General features: G+C 32.4%; 1 non-coding gene and 1 pseudogene across 1 annotated transcript; both read right to left on the bottom strand.

Annotated features, from left to right (window-relative positions):
• Positions 1-675: 675 nt before the first annotated feature.
• LOC122119495 lies at positions 676-782 on the bottom strand. The gene has a single exon (XR_006149577.1). It is a non-coding gene; the product is annotated as a U6 spliceosomal RNA (small nuclear RNA).
• A 17,470-nt stretch (positions 783-18,252) lies between these two features.
• LOC122119494 lies at positions 18,253-18,349 on the bottom strand (annotated as a pseudogene).
• Between the last annotated feature and the right edge of the window lie 3,834 nt (positions 18,350-22,183).

The following is a 22,183-nucleotide window of genomic DNA, read 5'->3' as shown; positions in this document are numbered from 1 at the left end:
TATACTATGAGGGAGGATTATATTAAAAAAAGGAAAAAAAAATCACATTGTACATTATAAATACATTAGAAACAACAGCAAGAAAGAAAAAACAACTTACGTTCTTATCTTGGGGTTCATTTATCTTAATATCATCTTATCTAGTCCTATGCACATAGCTTATGATCTTTTCTGCTTATCCCAGACATATATTAATTATTGCAAATAAGGGATACCATGGGAAATATGTTCCTTGAGACTTGGCTTACTTCATTTAATATAATTTTTTCCTAGTATTTCCATTTCCTAACAAATTGGGTGATGCCATTCTTTCTGATGTAGGCATACAATTCATGTACACACACGCATGCACACACACACACACACACACACACACAAACACACACATTTTCTGGATCCATTAATCTACTGAGGGGAATCGAGTTTGGTTCCATATCTTAGCTATGTTAAATGATGCTGCAATAAACATAGTTGTGCTGGTAGTTTTAATATGGTCTTGCGTGTGGTGATTTGGGTGAATGCACAAAAGTGGGATTGCTAGGTTATAGGAGAGCTCTATATGGACTCTTTTGAGGAACCTCCACACTAATTTCCAAAGTGGTTGGACAAGTTTACAGTCCCACAAATAATGCAGTAGGGTTCCCTTCTGGCCACATCGCCTCCAGCTGTTGTTGTAAAAATGGAATGCTTCAGTAATTTGCATTTGTAATCCTTGCACTGCTGCCATGCTAATGTTGTCTATATTGTTCCAATTTTAGTGTATGTCCTGCCAAATTGAGCACAGAACAGTTTTTTTTTTAATCTCTAAAGTGCAACTGATTTTCTTAAACTAGACAATTAAAGAAAAAGTAAGTTCAAAAGAATTGTCGTGAAATTTTAGAATCATGTATTTCTTCCATAAGCACACAATTAAGAATAAAGCCAAGATTAACCTGTCCACAACAAAATAATTCCAGATATTTGTTGTTCAAGAAATTGTAGGAGGAGGAATTCAATTATTGTATACAAGGCACCTGCCATAATGAACACTGCAGCAAGTGTAAAGATTTGTTAAAGTTTTACTGTTTAAACATTTAATTTTGAGAATTTGCTTATATATGCCAAAATGAAGTCTGGCAGGTGAAAATACTTTTCCATAAACTATTTAAGATTTATATTAGCAGACATATACTACTAAATATATACATTTCAGAGTTTATAGAAATTTTACTAAGAAGTTCCAAAGTCTTTGTCTAAAGAAGCAGAATGAAGAGTTAAGACTTTGTTAATTACACAGTTTCTGTTAAAACTGTAGGGCTTCCATACTTTTTATGTTAGCGAAGAACAAATGATGATATAAGCCATGTACAAACGATAAAATGAGCCATATATACTAATCATCGCCTACTCATCGCCTATAAAACTCTTGTTGAACATCATAAACTTAGCCAGTTTTAAATGTACAGGAATACGAGAAAATAGTAAAAATCTAATATGTAATACACTTCAAGTCCTGGAAACACTGGTAATTTTTTTTACTTTATTAATCATTAATATTTAATTATTGGTTTTCTTTATTTGTAGCATTCTTTTTCTTGTACTATAATACAACGTTTTAAGTCATCATTAAGAGGTACTTTGAGGATGTTAATGGGATTGTCACAGCATTTTTTTATAGGTGCACATGAATTTACAAAGAACAAAATTAAAACAAAATATTGATTAAAAATTTTATCAAGCGATACCACTTGATGCACAGTATCACTTCCATCTTTTTCTGCTTATGTGGTGCTGAGTAATCAAACCCATTCAAAGCAAGCACTCTACCACTACGCCACCTTCCCAGCACCTGAGATACTGTGTTTTAAAAAATCATCTAAACAACATTTGTTTTCTACTTTGGGTTATATAATGAAATATATGAATATCATTTTATATTTTTGTGAATTGTCATATTTCTAAATTTTTATTAACCAAAGCTACTTTATTCTTTTCAAAGTTATGAAATATCTCTGAGAGTTTACTTCTGTGAAGATTGTTTTAGCATTTATAATTTGTTCTGAGTCATTTTTATGTTTTATCAAAATTACTTTATATTTTATGTTGATGGGTTATCATACATCAAATACATTCAAACGTACATGTAGGATCTAAGGATAGCAGTATGAATATTCTCATACAGCTCTTGTTTATCTGTTATGCACTTTCAGTATTATGATATTTCTCTCTCTCTTTCACTCTCATTTTCTCTCTTTCTCTTTCATGTTGCATGTCTGCTACTTAGAATTTCTGCTAGTCTACTATTATCTTTCAGGTTCCACTGGTTTTGTAGGAACATGATAGGGACCATCAGTTACCCTTGCATTCTTTAGGAGTTATAACAGTGACGTGATATTATTCTCTGTCATTCTAAATGGCAAAACAACAGATCTAGGAATTCCTTTTCTCTTTTACCACAATTATAAATTTTATCTCATAGGAAACATTGGGATGAATATGATACTTTTAACCTGTGACCTAAAAGTTCTTTTTCTTTTACAAACAACCTTTTTATTTTATTATCAGTAAGTAACTACATGTAATGAAAACAAAGCTGTCCTATGGAAAATAGACTGAAGTTGTTCACAGGGATGAGAAACAAGGTAATGGGGGAAATGAGTACAAAGTGATACACATTATATACCACAGAACCTCAGAGCAGTTTATCATGTACACTTTGTGAGAATGACAATGTGCTGGGAACTGTAGGTTAAATCACTGAACACCTGATATATGTGTGTGTGTGCATATATATATATATATATATATATATATATATATATATTAGTGTGTGCACATATATTTTAAATGTATAGTTATTTATATATACATATATGTGTATAAGCCCTTATATGTGTACACATGTATGTTACTATACACACAAATGCACACATACTTATACCCATGTGTACATGAACACATGGAGAAAGACACATAGTTACAGCCAACACAAGTTTCACTAGTTGTTGAATTTGCCTTAGACGGAATGCTTAGAACCAAATATGTTGAAGATATATTGGTCTCTAAGAGAAATGTTGTCCTTCGTCTTATCTCTTAAAACTGGTAGGTTTTAAGAGATAAGATTCGACTTCAAATGTTTTCTTCTTTCTTGAGATTGCTTAGAACATATTCATAAGATGATTTTTTGTTCATTTGAATGTCCCTCCCCCCTGCTTTCACTGTATTTGATGTTTGTAAAATTTCTGGAGGGAAAGGGCAAAAACAAATCTTATAAATAGGGATACAGGTGGACCCATTGCAACAATGAGATGTACAAGTCGTTGTTTCGAAAAACAAACTTTACAACTATGGTGGGGGGGAGGATTGGGTGGAAGGAGGTGGAAGGAGTATGGGAAGGGATGAGAAGTTGAAACAAAGAGGAGGCAACAATACTTGATTAGAAATGTACTCGTTATATTGCCCATGTAATTGTAACTCCTCTGTACGGTATTCTACCAATTTTTTTTTTAAAGCTCCAATCAAAGAAAAAAAAGAAAACCATACATTTTTAGAGATCATTGTCATCAGAAATATATACATATATCTAAATTTATGTGTAGAACAGTATACAATATAGTGAAACAAATATCATAAAGCATAATTAAAAATTTAAAAACACATAAAACAAGTGCCAGTGACTCACGCCTATAATTCGAGCTATTCTGGGTAATGAGATCTTAGAATTTTGTTGAAACTAGCCTAGACAGAAAAGTACTTGTTAGATTCTTTCTCCAATTAACCACTAAAAACAGGAATTAGCTCTGTGCTTCAAGTTGTAGAGTGCTGGCTTTGAGCACTAAAAGGCTTAGGGACAATGCCAACAATTACAAACACTAACAACAAAAACAACAAAATATAGCACATTAATTTCACAAAACATCTTTTAACTGCTATGAACATTTCTTAGATACATGAATACATGCACCTGGAAAATGTTAAGTAAAAATTATAGAATATTTGGTGCTGGGAAAGTGGCTCAGTGCTAGAAAGCTTGCCTTGCATGCATGAGGCCCTGGGTTTGATTCCTCAGCACCACATTAGCAAAAAGAAAAAAGCCCAAATTGGTGCTGTGGCTCAAGTTGTAGAGCACTAGTCTTGAGCTGAAGAGCTGAGGAACAGTGCCCAGGCCCAGAGTTCAGGCCCGACGACCGGACCCACCCCCCCCAAAAAAAAGAAAGTATAGAATATTTACGTCTATGTTAAAGACATGAATATTTAGATTGTTTAAGATATTTAGATAATGATTAGAAATTAAGAATAATGATAATATATTGAGACTGGTCTTTTATTCTATTTTACAATAGTAAGAAATGATATTTTAATGATTATATAAAATTACTCTTGTTTGGTATTGGAATTATAATAAGTGATAACCATTTTTAACTGATTTCCATAGGAAAGGATCATATTCTTAACAGTATCAATTCTTCTGTAATTTCACAACAATTAAGAAAATTATTCCAAGGCTGGTTTGCTCTAAGACTGTAATTTTTTTCTTGTTCTAGTTTTCATATGTTGGTAGAAATTAAAATTCCAAAAATTCAATGGATGTTGGCAATCAGGAACATCTTCATAGATACCAAATTTGGAGTCGATTGAGTGGAATTGTTTTATTTAATATTTTCACAAATAAATCAAGATGATTGTCTATTTTGTTTCTTTTCACTGCTATTGCCTCTTAACCTGAGAATACTTTTTCTTCCTAGCAAAGTAGAGAAAAGCAATTGGATTGAACAAGTAACATATGGCTTTCATAAAATGCAGATGCATAGATTTGGGTCTTCTGTCATTTGCTAAAAGTTTCTTCCAGAAAAGGTTATCAATTACTCATAAGTGATGCATAATTCCTAGATATTCCATTTATCACATACACTTTTTGATTGAGTTATCTCTGCATAAACTCAAAACGATAGACCAAAAAATAAACAGAAATATCATCTTTTTTTAAAAGCTGTAGTATTTTTTAGCCAACTCCGAAAATATCTTTTCAGATATTCTGCAATTTGTGTAAAGTATTTTTAACAATAGTTTTTATTTTTGCTCTCATATAATTTATATGCAATGTATTATCTCCTTTTACTGTATACATTTTAGTGCTTTGGAAGTGAATTGTACAATCACAGGTTTTCCAAGCCTAATTTTCACAAACTTGCATTTCTTCAAATAGAAATGTTGTAAATTTTAGAACAGACATTAAAATAGATATAAAATTCAGTTACAGGAATTTTTGCAGAGTACATCCTCTATAGTGTGTCTTTTGAAAGTTTGTTTTGGGGGATTATTTCCAGGGTCTCACACATACTATTCAAGTGCACTGTCAATGAACTACATTCCCAGTCCAAACAAGTGATTTTACTTCTCTTTAATACATATATAGAAGTGTGATGGCTGGATCATCCAATTCTCTTTCACCTTTTGAAGACTCGAAAATTTGCTGCTTAAAATGATTGCAGTATTATACAAATCATTCTGATATGAGGAGTATATCAATTTCTCCACAAATGCATTACTATATTTTTGTCATTTTTTATATGATGATCATACTAGTGAGTTTTTTATATTTGTTCTTAGATCCTAATGAGGAGCTTAATTCATATGCTCCTCCTATTTACTATTAACTTACATATGTTTTTTAAAAGCTATCCTGCAGGGAAAAACTTATATAGTGTTAGAAGGTGTAAAAGTACTTAAGACTCAGGACCATTGTAGTATTAACAATGTAGCATTGAAAAATACGTGTCCTCTATCTGTTGGATATGTTTTCACTTATTTCATAGAATTATGAAAGGTTATCAGTTGATATTAACCAGTTTATTATTGCTTTTCTTTAGCAACTAATACTTTCCATGTCAAATTTTTAGAAACCTTTACTGATTTAATGTCATGAATGTTTATAGGTTTTTACATCTCACATTTAGTTTGATAATCACTTTTTATTTTAAATTTTTGTATAAGGTTTGATGTAGTAGTCTAAAATCATTCTTTAAATCTATGGAGGCAATAGTGCCAATAAACCTATTTAAGATTCTATTTTTATTTCATAAAGTCATGGCATCCTTTTCAAAATCTATTGACCATAAAACTAAGAATTTATTTCTAATAAATCTGTTACACTTTTCTATGTGTCTGTTCTTATAGTAGAGATATGTTGTCTTCACTACTGAACATGGTAATAAGATTCAAATCTTATATGAGGGCTCAAGCTACACCATTTTACAAGATTGTTCTGACTGACCTGTATTCTTCGAATTTACATATGAGTTTATTGAGCAGGTGGACCAATATTCTACAGAGATATCTAGATGTTTGATAGTCACTCATATTGTGTAGCTTGTGAAACACAAGATCCCAGATATTATATACAAAAAAATGTCTTTAGGCAATGCTTCAAGCAACTAAAACTAATTTAGGAATGAATTCAGATTTAGATAAGACTATAGCCTAAAAAATCTGAATGATAAAGACTTGAGCTGTAAGACACTGGGGAGTGAGAGGGGAAAGAATGATGGGCCACATAGGAGCTGCATGTCATTGGTATTGTGTTTCAAAAATCAAAAAGACTTCAGAGAAAAGAAGGAGGAAAATATTCAAAGTGACCTAAATCAAGGTTCTTTTGAATACACATAATAGTGTGTACTGAGAATCAGAGAAGGTGGGAAAAATAAAATAGAAAGTAAAACATTTTTAGACCGCTTATAATGTAATGAAATTGTAATAGGAATATGATAATTAATTTCCTAATAAATAAGAGAAAGAATAGGTAAACTCTGAAGGCAAATACAATGAAGAGAGAAAATAAGCAAAGTAAAACCTTTATCAATAACAAACACAAGAGTATCAAAAAGGAAAGGCAGTGGAAATATTCTAAATAACAATAAAGTAACATTAAAAATTGCTAACGTGAATATAATATAGTACACATTTTATTATACATAATTTTGAAAAAACATACTAGCAATGAAAATTTAAAAGTCATAATTAAAAAACTTTGTGCATTATAACTATACGATATAGTTCAGTGGTAAAACATTGGCCTAGCATATGTGAAACAATGGTATGATCTCCGAAGCATTACAAAGTACACAGAAAGCACATACACAAAAATACCACATAAACACACACACATACACACTACATACACACATTTGGAATATTGATATTATCATATTAAATAGAAGAAATTATCACAAATAGTAAAAGTAGGTTAATATATGAAATCATAATATTGCTTATACTATTTAAAAGTTTAGTAGAAATAAAATAATCACAATATACTTGGATTCAGATGGATTAAGTAAATTGAAAATTAAGAAATAGAAGACATGAGAATTTTGCAAACAAGTTTTAAATAATAAACATTGTGAAACATATATCCTTTTGACAAAAGATTGATGTTACTGGTGTTTTAACTCAAGATTTAGAATATTATATCCAGGCACTCTATATCCCGCTATGGATGGATATATCGCTAATCCTTTTACTCTGGGTATTTTTATAAAAAGGTCTCTTAGTTTCTCAGGCTTTCCCGAATTACAAACCCTTTTTGCAGTTCCTACCATAGCTAGAAAATGGAAGCCACAAATCACCATGCCCAGTTCAAACATTTTTAATTCAAGTACAAATATTTACAAAAGAGTGACCAGGTAATGAAGCCTTTCTTAATAAAGTATGTGCTTCTTGAAAATACAGTAACTATTTGTTACCTGGAACAATGTGTTTATAACTATAAGAACATAGATTTATTTAAATTCAACAACCATATAAAATTAGGAAAACAATTTTAAATATTCACATATTAAATATTTTAAAAGCAAAATATATGTGTCTGAATAATTTACATGTGTAAAAATCACGCAAAAGTAAATCAACTAATCCTACAACTCTTAAAAAATTACATTAAAGAAACAAAAGAAAATAAGTAATTATTTTCAAAATTTGACATTTAGAAAATGAAATGAAGTGCACACTTAGTTGACTTAAGTAAAAGTAAACCCTCTGTATATAAATTTTTATAATAAAAACCGCATGAACAAAGAAGCAAAAGTACCCATTGATCAATAGCAACAGCAACAGCATCAGAAGTTGTTTGAGTGTACAACAAAAATCGATGAGGGGGTATCAATGTTCCTTCCATAAGAATTGTACTCATTACCTTACTTAAGTAACTGTAAGCCCTCTGTACATTACCTTTACAATAAAATTAAATAGAAATTAAAAATAAACCAAATAATACACCTATTAAAAATTCTTAGAAGATATTGGTTAAAAACGTTGTAGGAAACTGCCCCAAGTATTCAAAGAATATACTTCGATGATAATATTTAAATACTTAAATTTCATCAGAGAAGAAAAAATTTAAAAATTTTTACAAAGAAAAGTAATAAATCAGAATATATTACTATAATAAACATTATATGAATTTTCAGTGGTAGTCAAATATTTAAGAAATGAGGCAATATACCATTCGTTTGCACTTAATTAGTGAAAAAGAATTTTCTAGGTCTTTTAAATATATCATAAGTTTAATGAAGAAACTATTCTGTCACATTATATGATAATGAGATAAAGATGATATTAGAGCAAAGAACAGATTGTACTAAGTTTTTGGATGTAAATGTATATGCTTATTTTGATTGTGATAAATTGTGGGGATTTCCACTTGGAATATTGTTCTTGCTAGGATGGCACCATATCAGTGGTTAATTTTAATATAGGGGTTTCCTTTCCACAAGAACATGCACCTTATCTGTTCTTTGAGCCTTCTCATCATCAATAGCATCAGAATTGCACATCATCTTGTCTAGCTTCCTACCTTGGCTGGCCTGGATCCTGCAGTCCTTTAATCTTAGTCTCTAGGATAGTACAGGATGGTCCAATGCACCCAGTTATAGATTGAGAAGGAAGGCCACTAAAATTTGGCCTGGGTTCTGTTCTCAAGCCTCCTCAGTAGTTAAGAGTACAGATGGGAACTTCTGGTGCAGAGCAGTAACAGTATTTTTAAAGAAATTAGACACATATATGACTTAGGCTTGTGATTATCGCAGGAAAAGAATAGAAGAGCAGTGAAGCATACAGGACAGGCAGAATTTTAACTAGCTACTAAGAGGCTGAATCAGCTTAGCTAGCTACTTGAGAGGGTGAAATCTGAAGACCACTGTTCAAAGCCTTTCCAATCATGAAAATACATGCAATTATCTCCAAAAAACCAGAAGTGCAGCAGTGGCTCAAGTGGTAGAGCACTATCCTTGGTCACAGAATCCTAGGGATAGTGCTCAGGCACTATCAGCCACAGGAATGATGAATGCATGCATGAGCACATGCACATGTGCGTGTGTGTACATGACAAGTGTGCATACACACACATACACACAAATATGTATTTCAATACAGAGTTCTTTATTTCTTACCTTGCTGTACTTTATTTACCTGTACTAGTTCACAAACTGACAAATTCAGCTACGCACCTATTTACTACAACTCATTATGCTTTTATTTGACCCAAAAGTAAATTATTCAGGAGGTCAATTCATCTCCCTCAACTCTGTAGTGTTAGATGATTGTTTAGGTTCTTCCTATCAATATGATTTTGTGAAATCTTGCATAAAGCAGCATATTTCTTTCACGAGAAAGAATCCACTGTCAAACAATTAATAATAGGTTTTTCTCCTCCAGGCAAACATCTGTAGTTTTATTATCTTCATATAATTCATGATCTGTCTGTGTATGCCAAAGACAACTGTGAAAATAAAAAGACTCTTCTCAGCACTTAGCATATGTACACCATTCATAGATATGAAGGTGTTTAAATATTACTGAAATTGCTTTGGACTAAGTAATGTTCACCTTCACTATCTTGAGAAAGCACAATTGGTTTCTCAGCACTTTAGGTAAGAACATGAGTGGAAGAAACAAAAAAAAAAAGAGAGGAGCAACTCAACACATACTTTCAAATGAAAGAAAACAACAACAAAAAAAACACAAATTAATTCAGTATTCAAGAACCTGCAGGAAATGCACAGATATTTTAAAAATCAGCTATGATAAGCTTATGAAAATCCTGACTATATGGGAGTGTACTGTTGTGAGGATAGTGGTGAAAGTCCAGACTGGCAGAACAATCTGTAACAATTCCAGGCAACTGTTATTCTAAATTCCAGGAAAAATAACACCAAGTGGACTGAGCCCAGGATCATACACAAGTAAGAATCCAGATTCTATCTGAAAATTAATCAGGATAATTTTTGTCTGGGAGCATGACAAAATGATACGAACACCCATTTAGGAGAAACAAGACACTCAATTCAAACTCTAATATTATGGGTATTAAAGAAAAAAGCTATGGCTTTAAATAATTGGAATAATTGTAACATTTGAGTATTTGAGTGGAGAAAAATCCATGAGAGAGATAGAATGAACCCATGTTGCAATGTTTTCTACTTAAGTGATAATGTTAGTGGTACTCCAGACATAACAGTGTTACCTTGTAAATGAGCATGGATCTACATTTGGGTGATGGAAATACTCGATTACCCAGGGATAAATTAAATAGACTTTTTTAGGTAGATTGTAGTTCTTGGACTAAGAGCCTGGGTAATGTCCCTGAATTTTTTCTCTCAAGGCTACCACTCTACTACTTTGAGCCACAGTTCCAATTCTGATTTTCTGTTGGTTGTTTGGAGAAAAGAGGCTCTTTCCCAGGATGGCTTCAAACTATGATCACCAGATCTCAGCTTCCCAAGTAACCAGGATTCCAGGCATAAGTCATCTATGTTTTTAATAATTTAGTAAATTGTACAGTTAAGAAGTTATAAATTATCATTATGTCCTGTATATGTGTGTATGTATATATCAATGCATACAGATAGAAATATTTTAACATCTACTATTGCATCTATAGTAGATATATGAAATCATCCTTCGATATAAAATAAAATGGAAACAAAAGTTAATGAGGAGCAAAAAAAAGGGAATTGTCACATGTTTCTTATTGAATGGAATATGTATTCCGAGAATCAGTTTGGAGAAACCACCTTTACTTTAACAAAATGGATAATAATTATTAATTCCAATCCATTTATTTGCTCGTATTGTGCATCCTCACACATGAGTGTCAAAATCAAACCACACTTTTTGCCTTTATATTTATATCACCTGTTATAATTTAGGGGAGAGATGAAGCAATCAAATAAAGATTAAAATAATAGTAAGTGAGGCTATGAGTTAAAGCTGAAAAAGATTTTAAATATGATAATAGGTAATTAAATTACATATTTCTTACTTTATTGTCATTTCCCTCATTCCCACATTAGTAAAGTACATAGCAGGTTCTCACTAAATAATTATGAAAAAATGTTTTGAAAAAATATGGGCACCGTGTGGTTTTACCTTATTGAGATCATTAGGAGGAGTTAATTTGTTTTTGAGGACTTGCAAAACTTTGTGATAGAGATGAAGGGAGTGATGTGCTTATTCTGTAAACTTGGCTAGACGATTGCTCCCAGAAAGATAGTGATGAATTTTTCCAAAAGGTTACAGTAAAATCACTTTCACAAATATGTTCACTGTTGCACTATTCACCATAGCCAAGTTATGGAAACAACCCAGATGTCCTTTGGGGAGGAATGGTTGGAGAATGTTTGGCACATATACACAATTGGATTGCACCCATCCATTATGAAGACTGTTACATCATTTGCGAAGAAATGGATAGATCTAAAAATATGTTAAGTAAACTACGTCAGAGCCAGACACACAAAGGACCCACTTCTTTTGTGTATTTGGAAGCTAGAACTTTATGCAAGTTTACACAACAGTATTATCCAAACCATGCTATTTGCAGAGAAGTTAAAAGGTGTAATTTCTTATAAAATTGAACTTTTAATCCTATAAAATGAATACCAGAAAACTATCACTTGGAAGATGTGAGGGGAAGTCAAAGGGAAGGAATGAAGAGAGCTATGGAGGAAGAGAGTTAAGGCATAATATTCAATACAGATAGCAGGAAACTAAAAAAAAAAAGTGGGGTGAGGTTTGGAAGGGTGTGGGAAAGTTATCTAAAGATCCATTGTACTTACAAACTGATTTGCTGAATGGAAATTCCTTCGTACAACTATTTAATAAAATATAATTAAAAACAATGGGGATATCTGCTCTTAAACTTTGTGCTCTTAAACCATGAATCAATATAATAATTTCCTCCTCAGATATTTTCTTTGCAGGTGTTTTTCTCATAATGACAGAAAAGTGAACAACGCAATGAATATTAATACAGCACATTGCATATCCTAAATAGACACAATATAAAAATCATAGTAAAAATATTAGAATTCATCACATGATAAAATAACAGGTAGAAAGTATTAAATACTGCTTCTTTTTCCAAGCACTTTACCTATGGTATCTAATTTAGTCCTCACAATAATCCCATAAAGTGGAACTACTTCTATTTTTAATTCTAAGATGATGATATTGAAGACTTCTGAGTTGGAATTACTAGTACAAGAGTGCACACATGGTAAGTGTTAGCTTGAGGCCCATTCCCACCATATCAAATAACCTCATTCTATTTTATGACTAAAATATCAGCACTCAGACTACTAATTCTAAGAAAATTTCCCAAAATTGTTGTGCACACTCTAATAATATTTCACTTTAACTTTGTTAGGAAATAGGTAACTAAGGTGGGTGATGGTGGCTCACGTCTGAAATCCTACCTACTCAAGAGGCTGAGATCTGAGGATCATGGTTCAAATCCAGCACACCCAGAAATGAACATGAGACTCCTTTTTTTTTTCTTTTTCTTTTTTTTTTATTGTGAAAATACTGTAAAGAGGTGTTATAATTACATGGGCAAGATAGTGAGTACATTTCTTATCAAGCATTGTAGCCTCCTCCTTTGGACTCTTACCTCTAATAAACCACTAGTAAGCCGGAAGTAGGATTGTGGCTCAAGAGGTAGAGCACTCACCTTGAGTGGAAGAGCACAGGAACAGTGCCCAAGCCCAGAGTTCAAGACCCACGACTGACCAAAAAAAGAAAAAAAAAAGAAAAGAAAATAAGTAACTGTAATATGAAAACTCCATGATCATAATCAATTTATACCTCCCTGCTGAAAGGAACTGCTAAACCATAACATTCTTGATTTCTCGCTCAAAATAGTAGAAATCATATTCTATCCCGTGACTCAACTCTGCACTGTACCACATCTCTGTTTAACACAGTAATACTAAAAGAATGACCTGTCCAATTCCTGATGGAAATAGACTGCAGATCTTATGGACCAATCATTTCCACATTGTAGCTCACCTAAGTTGGTTACCATTAGAAGCATTTTGATTGCTTTTTATACCCAACATTTTGAGGGAAATATATTACTTTAAAATGTTCTTAAAGCAAGACTGATATGAAAATCACATTTGAACCCAGATAAATATTTTACTTTTCATATACCCCAGAATGCAGTCTGACGTATCATTAATGTTAGGAATGAGAGGTTAAAACTCATAGACACCAAGACTTACGTATGAATTAAAGGCTAACTTGTGAATACAATTGGTTTAAAAAGACATCAATACTACTGAATTTTTTCAAAATGTTTTATGATAATGATAATGATGATGATAAACTATTAACACTTGAAAATTACTTATTTTCTTGGGAGTAGGACACAAAACACAAGATTAATCCTAATCATTTTAAAGAACTTTATTTATACTACAATTCACTCTTATAAGTATAAAGATTCTAAAACCAACTAAAGTACAGAGACACAAAGGAAATAATTTAACTGCATCATCAACATTCAAAGAACTGTGTTAATAGAAAACAAAGTTATACTAACAATTAGCTTACCAAATTCACTTACATTCTTTTATTCTATTTCATTTACATTCATAAAAATTGGGTTTTCATAAAATGATGCATAAAAAGCCTATATACTTCCATTTTCAGATCTTAACAATATTTATTTTAGAAATGTCTTTAGCTCTACAGTCAATGAACTGAAATAATACAGAAACAGTCAAAGGCTTTTCAGAAATTGCAAGACTCTCTCTGGGATGTTATTTATATTGGAAAAGATATTTAAAAGCCTTATTAGTTAAGGTTGCAATAGTTAATCCCACAAAAGAGCCATTTGTGAAGATCCCATTGCATATACAAATCAACTTCAAATACATCCACAATCTGGAGATGACACATGATTTTTGCTTGTTTGTTTTTGAAAGAAATATCTAACAAGCATACCCATAATACTTATTTTCAGTCAATAAGATGCGATATTCAAATGTAATATGGGGTTGATTATCTCTTAGTGAGAATAGGTATGATCTTACTAAGTAACTTATTTTCAACAGAAATCCGGAAACAGTTTATCCACCTTGTGTTTCACAGGAATAACCAGAGAGTAATACTTTTTGGTCAAGTCAGTCAAACTCACTTCATGAGTGTATCTTAAATATATAAACAATTTAAGAGGTCAAATTCATATTTTGTACTGACAATCATCTTACAGAAATAACTTACTACTAATTATGTCTGTATCTTCTCACCTAACATGTAATAAGAGTTGAAAGCAGTCTCTTTTATCTAATTTAATGTTGTAAATGGTTTGATTATGATGATATTATTTGACAAATAAAAGGTACAGAAGGATGGTACCACTGAAATGAAATGACAGAACGCTGATAAAGAAAACATTGCAACGCAGTTAGCTCTTTTCAGCCTCAAACTGTCCACATTGGCAAGCAACATTGCAACAGCACACGCATACATATACACATACACACATGTGCGCTCATGTACACACACAATTACATGAATGCTAAATTCAGGGTTTATTGTACAAAAAAAGTTCAAAAAAATATTAGTGATTAGGACACATGATAACTTGCCTTATTACAAAATAATACATAATCCAGTCACCACGGGTGTTACATTTTACCTGCCTCTCCACATGTGACCAAATAATTTATTTATATTTAATTAATTAACTAATTAATTAATGCATTTTTGATGCTAATACTAGGACTTGAACTCAGTGCCTGGCTCCCAGAATTTGTTATTTTTTTGTTTTAGTTTCTCAAGGACAACATTTTACTGCTTGTACCACAACTCCATTTCTAGCTTTTGCTAGTTACTTTCAAATCAGAATCTACTGGACTTTCCTTTTCTTTCTTTTGTTTGGGGGGGGTCTGGTCGTGAGAACTGAACTCAGGATTGTGCTGTCCCTCGGCTCTTCAGCTCAATGCTAGTGCTCTAAAACTTGAGCCACAGCGCCACTTCCGGCTTTTTTTTTTCTTTTTTCTTATGTGATGCCAGGGAATCTAACCCAGGGCCTCATGCATGCACGGCAACAGCTCTACCACTGAGCCACCTTCGCAGCCCCTGGACTTTTTTTTTCTTGGTCTGGTTTCAAACCTCAATCCTCAGATTTTATCTTTGTGATTATCTAGGATGAAAGCCATGAGCCTTTAGTTTGGCTTCTATTTTTTCTTTTATGTTTATCTAATGAACATATTCAGACAATAATTTAAAACTTAGATTATAAAAGCAAGATGTACAGTGATGATATTGTCCTGTCAGAAATTCAAGTTAGTAATGTACATTTCTTCTTAAGGCCATACACAAAAAATACCATGATATAGAGTAAAAGAACACACTATTAAACGTATGAGCTTTAAGAGCTTTTTAATAGAGCCATTATTTATTGTTACCCAACATTAGAAAACATGTATAACGCAGTAGTAAAATCGAAGTCCTTTGCATGACTACTTAAGTTCCTTGCTTTTTTTTAGACACTTGTTTTCATCTAAAAAAGTAGGCCTGTCTATTGTCTTCATGTGATTTTGATGATTGAAGGTGCTTAATTAGAATCAAAATGTATTAGTAGTCCTTTGCTATTTAGTGTCACTTTTTCTTTTTAGAGAATATGATGATCAAAACAATAGTTCAGAATCAGCAAGCAATAGTTCAGAATCATGCTTCCAGTGCAAGCAGTTAATCCTCAATGCCATTTTCCACAAAGTTTTGTCACAGATACAATCGGCCTGCCTTTTCTAGCTGCTTTCCTAGCCTGGACCTATTCCTTCACTGCACAGAAAAAGTGCGATTCAATTGATTTCAGTCAGACCTATTACTAGAATTATCAAGGATTTAGATTCTTATCTGTAATTTGGTCAAAGATGTGTCTCTTTATGTAGGATACTAAAAATGTATTTACTAATTTCAAGTAAATACATAAATTCTATTCCCATCTATTTAAAAAAATAAAATTTTGTTTGCTCAATTAATTGATCAGAGGCATGGATTTTGGGGTAGCTATGTCATTGCACATCTTTCTCTCTCTTCCTCTCTCTCTTTCATGGTTCTCATAGATAATATGATTGCTACATAATTATCCTAATTTATTTTGCTTTTATATTTTTGGTTTCCTCATTTCACTTCCTGCTCTGTCATTTGCCTTTTATATAGGAGGCATTATTTCATATTTTCTAATTCCTTGAATAAGCGGCACATGAAGATACCAATGGTCCTCATTTTGAGTCTGTACATTTGAGTCTTTCCTCTGCTTTCCCTAAATTCCTTACTCTCCTGTTAGAATAATTTTGAGGAATAAAAATGGAAAAAGAGAAAATAAATCATGGTGAAAAAAAAGTTACAGAAAATTCACTGGATATTTCTGAACAGTTCAACCTACGTGAACTATTAGGGAAATACATTGACACCTCATTCACACTGGCACTCAAAGTCTCTGGTTCAGCAATTCTAATGAAGATGAGGAACAATATGAAAAAGTGAGGAATGGTATCAATTGGAAGAAAAAATGGAGAAGGGTCCAAGCAAATTTCTTCTTTGGACTGCTGAAAATAATCGGCTTACTACAGTGTGAGACTATTTTCCTAAATGGCCACTCATGTGAATACTAGGAATGATGATGAATATACCCCACTTCATCGGGAAGCCTACAGTGGACAGTTAGACATGGTCCATGAGTTGATTGCTCAAGTGGAACATGCAGTAACTGTAGATGGCTGGACACCCCTGCACAGTGCATATATCTGGAATAATACTAGAGTAGCTTCTTTTTTACTTCATCATGATGTAGCTACCAATGCCAAAACTAAAGGCCTCTTGATCCACTTGCATAATCTGGATCTCCTTTTGTTGAACCCTTATGTCAATCCAGGCCTGACGAACAACTTGGAAGAAACTGCATTTGATGTTGCCAAAGGATAAGTATGTATCACTACCTCTTTTAAGTTGTGGAAGGCTGTACAAATTGTTCTCCTCAGTCCTAATGGTTTGGTTAAGTTTCTTAAATTTCAAAATTGCCAGACCATCCTTTGTGTCCACACAAAATATTTTCACAATCTAAATAAAATAAATCTTTTTTTGGTTGGTTCTGGGGCTTGAACACTAGGCCTGGGTGCTATCCCTGCAATCTTCAGCTGAAGGAGAGTGCTCTACCACTTGAACCACAGCTCCACTTCCAGCTTCCTAGTGGTTTAATGGAGATAAGAGTCTCACGGACTTTCCTGCTTGGGCTGGCTTTGAACCGAGATCCTCAGATCTCAGCCTTCTGAGTAACTAGAATTTTAGGAGTGAGCCACTGGCGCCCAGCAACAGCAATATCTTACTGTAAAAATTCATGGATTCTGTGGAATTCATCCAAGTGAATTTCCTACCTTTGATGTCAAAATGTATTCAAGAGTTTTATATACATCTATAATGATTTCTGCAGAGTTGGTGATTTTTTAATCAGAAATAATTTAACTTATATGTTGAAATGAGTAGTACAGAAACTAAAGTATGTCTGGTCATTGTCTGAAAATAGTATAGTATAAAATATTCTATATTCTATGTTTGTATAACGTCCATAATCTATTTTATTCTTCCTAGATATACTCTGAATTCTATATTGTTTTATAATATATAGGTTCTTCAGTGTGTCCTTTCAGATTGCATTCCAGATAGAAACAGTTTAAGAGTCCTTTTTTTCCTTATACTTATATATACGTCCTTATACTATTTTATTTCTTTGGGAGAAAATGACAAAGTTGTCTAATTTCAAAAGATTTGTAAAGATTATGCTATGTAAAGGCCTTTCTAAGGTGAAGATTTTAAACATTGATGTCAAACTAACATTTAATTATACTAATTACATTTATTGTTACATTTGTAATTTTGTAATCAACTTTTTAATAACTGTTTTTCATTTCTTGCATCTGAAGAATGAAAAATATGGAATACTTCGCAAATTTTCATATCATTCTTGAGCAAGAGCCATGTTAATCTCTGTATTGTAATTTGGGTATATGTGTTGCTAAAGCATGTAATATTCTTTAAATTTAAGTAGTTAATGATGCAATCTTTATACAGGCTTATATTATCGGGTACCTATTGGTAACAAAGAAACCTTATTGTTCCTAACAATGCTATTGATCTTATTTCCCTATAATTCTGTGAATACTGGAAAAAATTATATTGTTCAGTCAGTTGCTCACATTTGCAATATTTTTGTCAATCATTATTTTAAGTCTTTTTAATTTGGGATTTGATTGTACTTTCAAGAATTTATAGGTAGGTCTAAAGGTGATGGCTGTTTCAAGTACTTATTTATCCAACTGAGTTAGCTTTGTGGAGCTAATGGATTCCAAGTAAGCCTTGCTTAAGAGCTACTTCTAAACTTCTGCAGCTGAAATTTTCCCAAATGAGGTCTTACAGCACAAATGTCTATCTGACCCTTTACCCTTTTTCCATGTAGGAACAGACCAAACAGAATATCTCACCCTGACAGCATAGACTGTCTTACTTGAATAAAACAAGTCTTATTTGCAAGGGATCATAGAGACATGAACATTTCAGACAGAACTGTTCAGACTAGAAGGTATTTTACCAAGATATAATTGTTTATTATACCTACCATTTCAAAAGTAGCTAAAGTCAAGGAGGAGAATAAATTGTTCATATGCATGATTACCTAATGTCATGGTCTGTCTACCTTCCAACCAAGCAGGAACTTTCACTACTGCCTTTCTATCATCAAATATTTTCAGAGTTGCAGGACAAGTCCCTATGTTTCTCCTCCTTATTAGGCCTCAAATTGGTAATGTTTTAATCACCATGTTTCCTGTTGCTTACAGGCTTTAAATTTACAAATGGTAAAGCGTTAGGTCTAACTGTAACAAACACTGAGTTAGAGATAATAGAATTCTACTTTAAAACATAGTTGCCTTTGATACCTTAACCACAACAGAACAATGCAAAACATGTTCCTTTTTTATTATATTATACCTAGTTATCTATTTTATATTTATATGTGCTGATTTTATACTTCACACAGTGAAACTTATTAGCGTTTGTTGATAATTTGACAAATAAATTGATATTTATTTATTCCAATAAATAGAATTGGAATATGAATAATTAGGTTTAGAAAATATATTAGAATATAAAAATTATCAATGCAATGTCTTCAGTATAAACTTGTGATACTTTCTAAGTATTCTTGGTCTTCTGAATTCACATGGTAAAAAACAATGTTTCCTCTAATCTATAAGGGATTTTACTCTGCTGCTCATGCAACATGCCAACAGAAAGTAATTGAAGACCCATCTCAATTTCTCATTTCCTTTTTTTCAGGGCCCCAATTTCTTGATATGCAGGAATTAGCAGTAAGCAATTGTGAAATGCAAGGCAACTTAAAATGAAGGATGAGATACAAATCTGAAAGAATGTACTGTAATTCAAACTTTCAATTTACATATGACCAGCCCATATGAGTGAACAAGATCATAAAGTGTTATAAGATTATTTTTAATACCTCTCCTCTAATGATTAATGAAAGATTTCAGTCCAGCATAAATTGGTTAAAAAATAGTTTCTGGAAGGGTAGATCTATAATTGTTCTACCAAGTTTCAGAAAGCTTGATTAGAGGTCAAATGTATTTCAGAAAAACATTAATTGAAAAGCTCCTTAGTGCTTCAAAACACTGGCACTTCAGTACAACTTGGTTCTATGGTATAAAAATGTCACTCTCAAACCAATGTTAACCTACATTTAATTTGAAAATGTATTTCTTTTCAAATAAACTTTTAAAAATCACATTCGCCAAAATAACATTTTACAAGCAGATGATAATTAGTGACATTACAAATTTTTCAAGTGTAGAGAGCAAGTTAAATAGAATTGATTTATTTACACAGCACTAATGTCAAACAGGTTCAACCATTCATTAAAGTGTAGAAATAGTACCACACAGCATTTGTGTTGTTCAGTATGTGCCTTCCAGAATTGTGTTAAATAGATCATCCTCCCATATTTCAAACCCAAACGTTAACTAATAAAGTAAATTTCATTACTTAGTAAGGTACATTTTAAAAAGTCACAAATAATTGCCTTATCATATTTTGTTTTATGTTTTCCCTATCTGCCTAACATAGTAAGAAATATGACTTTAAGTCTTGAATATGGGTACTCTTCAGAGATGTGACAAACAAAATCTGTTTTCTATTTCTATCACATTTCTCTATAGTAGTAAATTTTAGTTTTCTTTTTCTTTTTCCAAAACTCATAGGTAGAATAAAGTATTATCCAATGTAAAGTTAAATAATCACACACTATAGTACAAAGCCATTTATAAAAATTTGTAGTTAGGAATACATTCTAAGCCATTTTTAAACTTTCTTGTTGACTAAAGGTGAATCTTCTAAATGGATGAGAATAAAATCATATCTAGGTGTTTCATGTCTCCAGTCTTGCAAATTGTTATTGCAGATGAATGAATTGTGGAAATAAAAACTGACATCAGTTCATGTACATGTAGCATTGAAATACCACGGAATGTATATAAACCTTTTAAAGTATCAACAGACAGTTTAACAGAATGACTATCAGAAATTTGAAACCAGAGAGGAATAACAGTAAAGACATAGAATTAATGAAAAATGGAACAAGGGAGATGTACAAGTGCTTATGTTAAAAACAAACATTGCAGCTTTGGTGAGGCGCGGAGGAAGACTGGGGGGGGGGTGGCGGGAGGATAGGAAGGAATAGGAAGGGGAAACAAAGGAGGAGGCTACAATGCTTGATAAGGAATGTACTCATTATCTTGCCCATCTAATTGTAACCCTTCTGTACAGTATTTTCACAATAAAAAAAGAAAAATGGTACAAGGGGCAAATACAGCTAGAATACTCAATGTACACATGTGATAAAGGAAGTGTTAAATCAACTAAATCTTGGAGAAGGGGTTGGTTGAGAATGATAGAAGGAGTGACTCTCATCCAGGAACATTGGACAATTAGATGGATATATTTAATTGTAACACACTTGCACAACCTTTTGAAATACAGTGAAAAAAACAAAAAAAAGCACAAAACAGAAACACACGAAAATCAAAACCAAACATCAATCTCTAGAGAGTATGAATATGACCCTTCAAAATTTAAAACAGTTAATGAAGGGCAGCCCTGGGAAAAGCAAACAAAGCTTTTAAAAGAGGGCAGTTTGGAGAATTTTCAACAGATTTAAGTAGATTGTCTAATATTATAAATCACCTACATCTGCTGAAAACATTATCTTTTTTCTTCAAGTTGTATTTGTCTGAACTGGATACTCCAGTCCTGAGCCACACTTGACAGTTTATGAAGATAGTATGGAAGAAACATGATCAAGAACCCATTACCATAGATTGTAACTGGAAGTAAGTGAAAGTAATTGTTAATGGATGTGGAAACTGATCCTAGGAGAGGAATTGAACATAAAGGAATGTCAAAGTTCAATTTAACTTTTCCTTTCCTTTTTACTGCACAAGAAAAGAATACAAGGCTTGAAGGATATTGACTGTTTTGAGTGTGTTCTTTACTCATATAAAACTTGTGTGCAAACTTCTATTTGAGAGTATTACAAAAGGAAACAATGTGCCATTTGAAGGCCAGCATAGAAAAAATGGAAATAACGTTGTTTTAATAGTGTTCTACTGCAAAGAAACAAAGATATGGAGGTTTTAAAGTGTCTTATGGACAGATGTTTCACTCCTGAGCTGATTCTCTTGTTGTAGGATTCAGTTATCAATTCCTTTAGTCTGGTCCTGAGTTCCCTGGAGCAAAAAGGATTCCAAAAAAGCAGGATCCAGTGAGTATCATCAGCAAAAACAGACTCTTC

The sequence above is a fragment of the Dipodomys spectabilis genome, unplaced genomic scaffold, assembly GCF_019054845.1.
Source record: "Dipodomys spectabilis isolate Male_0828 unplaced genomic scaffold, ASM1905484v1 ptg000170l, whole genome shotgun sequence".
In the NCBI taxonomy this organism is placed as follows: domain Eukaryota; kingdom Metazoa; phylum Chordata; class Mammalia; order Rodentia; family Heteromyidae; genus Dipodomys; species Dipodomys spectabilis.
This window is presented reverse-complemented; position numbering and strand designations above follow the sequence as displayed.